Source organism: Artemia sp. Qi Xiang Cuo, chromosome 15 (assembly GCF_049724085.1).
Source record: "Artemia sp. Qi Xiang Cuo chromosome 15, ASM4972408v1, whole genome shotgun sequence".
Lineage (NCBI taxonomy): Eukaryota > Metazoa > Arthropoda > Branchiopoda > Anostraca > Artemiidae > Artemia > Artemia sp. Qi Xiang Cuo.
Window position 1 is genome coordinate 54,530,768 of NC_142808.1, and position 7,458 is coordinate 54,538,225.

General features: G+C 34.8%; 1 long non-coding RNA gene across 1 annotated transcript; it reads right to left on the reverse strand.

Moving 5' to 3' along the window:
* Positions 1-1,333: 1,333 nt before the first annotated feature.
* LOC148943865 (uncharacterized) lies at positions 1,334-5,565 on the reverse strand. Its single transcript, XR_016142951.1, has 2 exons — positions 5,332-5,565; positions 1,334-1,497 (listed from the first exon to the last, which is right to left on the reverse strand). It is a non-coding gene; the product is annotated as an uncharacterized LOC148943865 (long non-coding RNA).
* Positions 5,566-7,458: the final 1,893 nt, after the last annotated feature.

Sequence of the window (7,458 nt, forward strand, 5' to 3'; positions counted from 1 at the left end):
TTTCTTTCTTTTTTTTATTTTTTATTCTGTGTTAATATTTATTTGAAACTGACCCTAATCTTTCCCGAAAAGTCTCATCATAATACAATTAGCGCCATAAGTAAGCCAGTGGAAGCAGAATGCTCATTATTTCTTTTGGTTAGTTCCAAATCAGCCTCAACATAATCTGAAAGTTTGAACTTAATCATCTAAGCCGTGCCTGAGATATTGCTGATACACCCTTTGGACAATCTAGATACTGCTAATATATTTTGATTTAGTTCAACATTTCCCAAAACAATCACCTTAATACCCTTAGCTTCAGTATAATAAATAGTAGCACAATTGATAGCAATACGCACGTAGCGTCTTTTATTTTTTCAACTTCTCCCTTAATACACACTGAAATTTTATACTTACTATCCAAAACAATTTCTGGGGCGCTGTTGATACGCACTTTTGACAAACAGCATAGACATAGTGCTTCATTCAGTTACTCATCCTCTCAACATTCCCTGAAATTTTTACTTAATACCAAATATTTAGTAGTAGTAGCAGTAGTTACAGTTGTAGCACTGCTATTAGGAACAGTAGACGTAATACTACCTTTTTGAAAATGAAAATGTTGCCTTTTGGTTAGTTCAACACCCCTCACAACAAGCCCAGCAACGTCATTCTCCAAGCAATTCCCAATGAATAACTAATAAGCCTATTTGACAACCTATTTACATCCAGTGTTTCAATTTAGTTCAGCTTTACCTTAAACGTTCTTTGATATTTTCACATTCGCCTTAGTAGTAATATTCATGGTATTAGCAGTATTAGTACTAGTTTTAGCAGAAGCAGTTTTATAATATAAATTTTGCCTTTAGTTCTGTTTAACATCCCTCTTATCGTGCCTTCTAACTATTGACTTAATACTCTAAACCACTCCAAAAATACTCCTGATGCGCTCTTTTGACAACCTCTGGGAAAACAATGTGATTTAAAATTTATTTCAGTAATTTGTTTTGAATATAAAAAATAAATGTTCATCATAATCCCAAATCAGCAACCAGAACAAGTGTTCGTTAGTATTCGTAAATTTTTGCCTAATTTTGAGTTACTTTTCCATCTCGATCCAGTTTTACCCATGAAAATGACAGTTTCAGTTGTTAGGAAGGTAAAGAAAAGTCGGATCAGTAAAATCTGTCTAATAAAAACCTACACGTAGGGGGCAAGTAAGAGAAACTTTCTCCTTAAAGTTAGTCAAAAACACAAGTATTTAGTCCCTTTGTCCAAGTGTTCAACCAATAAACCATTATGTAATAAAACTGAACCTGCAAAAAAAGAAGAAATTGAGATATACCTTTATTGTTACAGCATATGGAGCCCAATTCTTGGGTGGTCTTGTTCCAGTTTATATGGTCATAATAGCTAGGGGAAGAACCAAAAGGAACAACTTCCCTTTTAGAGTCATAAAAGGGTCTGGAACCTCACAAAGCTCTCCACTGTTACTTGCTAAGGAATTCTCAAGTTCTGAAAAGGAAATTTAAATAAAAATTTCAAAAAACACAATTCGTTGGAAAACTTTTGATACAAACCAACTAATTTTCTCTTTACAATAGATTAGTCCCATAAATCGATAATGAACCTTAATAGTATTAAAGAACACTTTGGTTTGGCTAGTTACTATGTTTGGTTACGTTTAATATAGACGATTAATATATTTATGGTCTTTATATATATATATATATATATATATATATATATATATATATATATATATATATATATATATATATATATATATATATATATATATATATATATATATATATATATATATATATATATATATATATATATATATATATATATATATATATATATATATATATATATATATATGTAGTATTGGCTCATTGAATGCGACAGTTACCTCCCCACTGCTACCACATATTCTCCCTATAGCTATAATAAATACAAGCCGGAAGATATGGGTTTACGCGAATTTTTCTTACTAACTCCTCAAATTTTACACGGCCATCCATGGCCCCTTGCAGTTTTTGGCCCACGGCACTCTGTGGACGGTGGCACTTCATACCTAATGGATCATCATGGCCCAGGATACTCTCAGCCCCTATGGCACTCAATCCCTCGTGGTTCGTCATGATCCATGGCACCCACTGGCCCATGCTCCCCCCGAACAAAAACTATGACCCATGGGACTTCTTTGTTCACGGCATTGCATAGTCCATGGACCATCATGGCCAGGGCACTCCTAGCTCCTTTGGCACTCAATATTTCGTGGTTTTTCATGGCCCGTGGCTCCTCATGGCCCATTTCTCTCCCCTAAATAAACTTATTACCAATATTTTATTCCAAAACTTGTGATAGTTGACCCTTGGTCCTCCTTGCCCCTTGCGGCCCCATCTTTAGCCTCTAGCCATCCATGACTGAATGCCCCCACTCCAGTTTTTTCAGATTCTTAAGATTCTAGGTCCCCTGGCATTCTTCTGCCATATCACTCCCTTAAAAAGAGGGTTTCTTGAAGACACTATCTTCACTCATTTTCACATGGCTGGTAAAGAGTCATTAAAGCTCATTCAAATTTGATGACTCCATGAAATTGGCTATTCTTTTAGTTGCTTTTTCCTGTGTCACAATAGAGTTAAACATCTTTAGCTGCATCATGTTTTAAATTTTGTGCCTGACAATATTCAATATCCGACGAAAGGGCTGCTGATCGGGAAGTTAAAGATTGAAAGAGCTTCTTGAGCTATGTCGAACAAAAGCCTGCAATTCAGCATATCTTTGTAATTTCTAACACCAAACCAGAATGATTTTGCGTTCACTGAGACCACAACTTGGAATACTTCCATCCAGTTCAAGTGAACCGAGTTTTGAAACTGTTTTTTCATTTTACCAAGGCCACATCCCTCAAAAAGAAAAAGGGACAGCAATTGGATGCGTGGACTTACAGAAGCGTTCAGACAAAGTTGAGGAGAAAAGGCTTTGATCTTCTTTAAAGGCATGAGATTATGGGGTAGTCTTTTCAATGCCTCAGAGGCCATTACTTTCAGATAGTTATGGCACCTTCGTAAAGTTTCGCCTGTTTTCCAAACTCAACTGTGATGAGTTGTTAAGGGCAATTTCATACAAATGTCTAAAATAAACTTCAGCCTTAGGTAGGTAACTTGAATCAAGGCCAGCTTCAAGACTGATATCTATTGAACCGCAGTTTTTATTCAAGACTCGTCTCAATAAGATGAGGATAAAATATTCGACTTCTTGTAGCAGATAAAAATGGTCATTAGAAGTTGTTTGGAAGAGCAAGATGGTTTTATGAAACTCACTTAGAATTAGCTTCAAAAATAGCAAGTATAGTTTATTTGTTTTGTGTTTGTACATGTCGCTGAGAACTCTAGCCGTGTAAAATCGCTCAGTGACACTTGCTCTCTCATAATACGAGGATAGTTCAAGATTCAGTCTTCATCTGACTTGCGTGCGGAGAGGTGCTGTTTTCGAATTTTATTTTCATCTACGCACAGTTTCATTGTTTGACTTTTGTATATCTAATCTATAATTTTGGTTCATAAATATGAACAAGATGGATATTTTGGATGTTGAACCTCCGCACAGCAGGTAGAGAATTTTGTGGTTTTTACCCCAGGTGAAAACAGGTCGTTTGGGTTCGAGGTAGCCCTCCTCCCTATCAGCCTAGTGAACAGCACCTAGTCCTTCCAAGTTAATTAGTCCTTAATTTTGCTGTCCTGAGTGCAAAAATCCAGCAACTAGTGGGACTGTTCAATGCACCAAATGCAGTCAAAGGTGGCATCCTAAGTGCGCAAGGACCATGCTTGGAGCAAGAGAGAAACTACCGGTATGGTTGTACTTAAATTGTGACTTCTCCATATCACCTTCAATTACCAGCGGTATGAAAATTCTGGCTAAAGTTACGCCACGAGCGAACCCTAGTCCTAAATCCTTTGTTAAAAACCCACCCATAGTCACACCAAGGACTTATAATCCCCAAACTAAGACAATAACAAGGCCCAGCAGTAAGAATAAAACCCCATGCGCGAATTGTTCTGAATACGTTAGTGAAATTTCAGCTTTAACTAACACATATTCCGCCCTTGAGAATCAACTCTCAACTAGTCACAATGAACTCATACTACTTTGAAATGCCCCCAAATCACTCCAATCCGATATACGTAACCTCCAGAACTTAGCTGACGAAAAAACAGTAACTATTGACACCCTAATGCACAGTTTATATAATTATCTAGTATGATCATTCCCTATCTCAGCCATTAGAAAAACCTGGACTGGGGTGCGAGTGCTCCGGAGAACGTTTTCGCAGATAGAAACATAAGCGGCGTCAGATCTTTTCACGGGTAGACAAGTCAGATTTCTCTTGGACGCGAAACTTTGGCTTCAACGTTGGAAAACTAATTTTGAAGAAAGTAATTTTAAATTAATTTATTCCAATACATACGTGAAAATCGGTAGTTAGTAGTGTAATGTTATTATTAGATGTTCTTAGGAATTAAAAATAGGTTTCGAAGTCTCAAGTTGGTTTCAAAGGCATTTTGAGAAAGTTCTGCCAAAATACGTGTTCCAGGGTAATTGGACCGCTGATGGCAGATCAAATGAGAGGAGCTGTTTGTACGCGCCGATATAAATATATATATATATATATATATATATATATATATATATATATATATATATATATATATATATATATATATATATATATATATATACATTACGAAAACTTTACGAAAAAGAAAGTTTTTTTAAAGAAAAGTAAAGGCCATATTAAACTTAAGATCAGTAGAAATAGAAGCCTACAATAATTCAACTCAAAACGACCAGAAATTATTATCAAAGAGTAAAAAAGGAAAGGAGAATAATTGGTATGGCGGTAACACTGCATATAAATTCATATGAATGTATATATAGTGGGCTGTAATAATGCAAAAGGTAAATATAATATTGGTTTAAGAATGGAAAGAAAGGCAAAGAATAAATTTACGACGATAATCAAGTAAAAAATAAGTTTTATTTGAACAATGCCATAAAGCGATGACATTTGATTATGATATTTTGTCCGATCAACCAAACATAAGTTTGTTGGATCAACCTACTTAGCGCCCCCCTCCCCTAAAAAAATCCTGGATCCACCCCTGAAACCATCACACCTATTCCACCAGTTATTAGAAGAAAAAAAAATCCTTATTTTCACAAATTTCATCAACCCCCCACCTCCTTTTTTACAAAATCCTACATAGGCCAATCATTTGAGTCCACTGTATGTAAATAATAGATTAAGTCATAATTTGTATATAAATTAAGTCATACCTGTGAGATGGGACACTTGCAAACCACTTGGCTGGCTTACCAAGTTTTTTTCTGCTTTCGCAATTTGGCAGCTCATAGTGGCATTTTCAAAAGACTTAAGCATTGAATCTCAGCATGGTGGTTTTTGGAAACTTTTTCTTTTAAGCTGGAAAAAGAAGAATTTTTAGAGGAAAGACTTGAAGATAAAGGTTCTCCCCTTGGATAATATGTTAACTAGGATCATTATACATATTTAAAAGTAAGAATTGTTTTCTTAACATGTCTCCTTATCAGGGGCCATAATTCTAAATTTTTACCTCTAGCTCTTTGTAAGAATTTCTGAAAATTTGGTGGTACTTATTAACAATCCAATAAATATGCATAAAAAAGACTGCATTAAGATCTCAACGTTGCTATTGAAAAACAGGTTTCTGCTGCATAGTGCAGTGTTGCTCACTCTATGACAAAGATTTAAACTTGGGATACCACCAGATGGCTAATTTGACAGTGTATTTATATATAAATCTTTAAATTAGTCAACTGGCCAACCAGAAGGCTATATTAAGCCTAGGATCCTGACTGGACATAAGGAAACATATTAAGAAAATAATTCTTACTCCATAATATGCAGAATAATCCTAGTTAACACAATTTGCAGGGTGAGAACCTTTATCTTTGCTTATTTACTTGTTTTTCTAAGAAATTCATGAATTTCTTAGAACCTGTAGCCTATATTCACAGAGTATTTACTGCCACAATTTGGAAATATATACCCAGAATTGCATCCTCAATCCAAATATAACATTCATTTGCATCACAAATAAACTTTACTCCCATATTAGCCATGTGGTGGATGTCCTTTGAATTTTAGTTTTTGGGTTTGAAGGGGTAAAAAAGGTACTTAAATTTGGTTCCGTATTTAATATATTTATTTTATTCAATAAAGGAAAAAACCAATGGCTTGTTGCAATCAGTGATGCCAGGTGCCTGACTTAAGAATGCGCATCAAGGGAAGCGAAAACGCGCCATCGGCGCAATTTCACTATCATTTTTTGGGTCGAGTTCGAAATTCAGGGTAAATTAGATCTTGCAGGAATGAGTGAAAAAAAAAAAAAAAATAATAATAATTCAGAGACAATGTTACCAGAAAGTGTGAATTTTGCTTTTCAGAATACTAGAACTCAAAATTGGTAGGATTCAGTCTTCATTGACAGATTTTCTGTTCTCAGTCTCTGGGTTGACGAGAAAGATATTTTCCTTAGTTCTCTGGTATGTCAGAAAATTAAATAAAAAAGGGAATTAAAAATGATCTAACAAAAAAAAAATACTTGCCAATATCTAAAGTGGTATTTTACATTACTTTTTGGCTAATAGACTGAATTATTCCCTATCAACAATAGAAATTGTGATTAAAGAACTAAAAAAATAAATACGGTACTCAGTATACTGGTCTTGCAATATAAATAAGTTATACAAAAACCTGGAAGTTAAAGGCGCATTTGATAAAGATAACTAATAGATAGGATTATTATCAAACTTAGTTATGCTCATAACTGCCGTTATTGTGCAACTCAAAATGGCCGTTATTAATGCAACTCTATAAAATTGTAGGCTGAGATTTTGTCATGAAATAAAAGCCAAAGACACATACCTAAGAGACAGAGCTTTACTTGACATAGCCCTTCAACTGTTCTTATTATTTTTGTATTTATGTTTCTCTTTCAATGAACTTCTAATAATTTTTGTGCATTTTTATTCATAAACTATATTGATCTTTGACGTATTCAAGATCATTTTCAAGGTTAAACAGCAAGCCCTCCTTCTATATCGCCCAAAATTTCCTAGAGAGTTTCATTTCTCATTGGATGGTTTTTTGATGTCATACATGTCAATGGTAAATCTATTCAGCATAGCGGGTGTAAAATCAAAGTCCCTGCAGCACTTTCCCTGGCAATTTAGCCTAAGTCGAATGGTCACAGTAGACTTAAGCATTTAAACGTGCATCCTGTTTCGAATTTTGTGCTTGACAAGATTCATGACAGAAAACACTCTCTCGACGAAGGGGTTGCTGATGGGTAAGCTTAAGATAGAAAGAGCTGCTTGAGCTATGTCGAACAAAGGTCAGCTTTTTCCACTGTTCTGTATTTT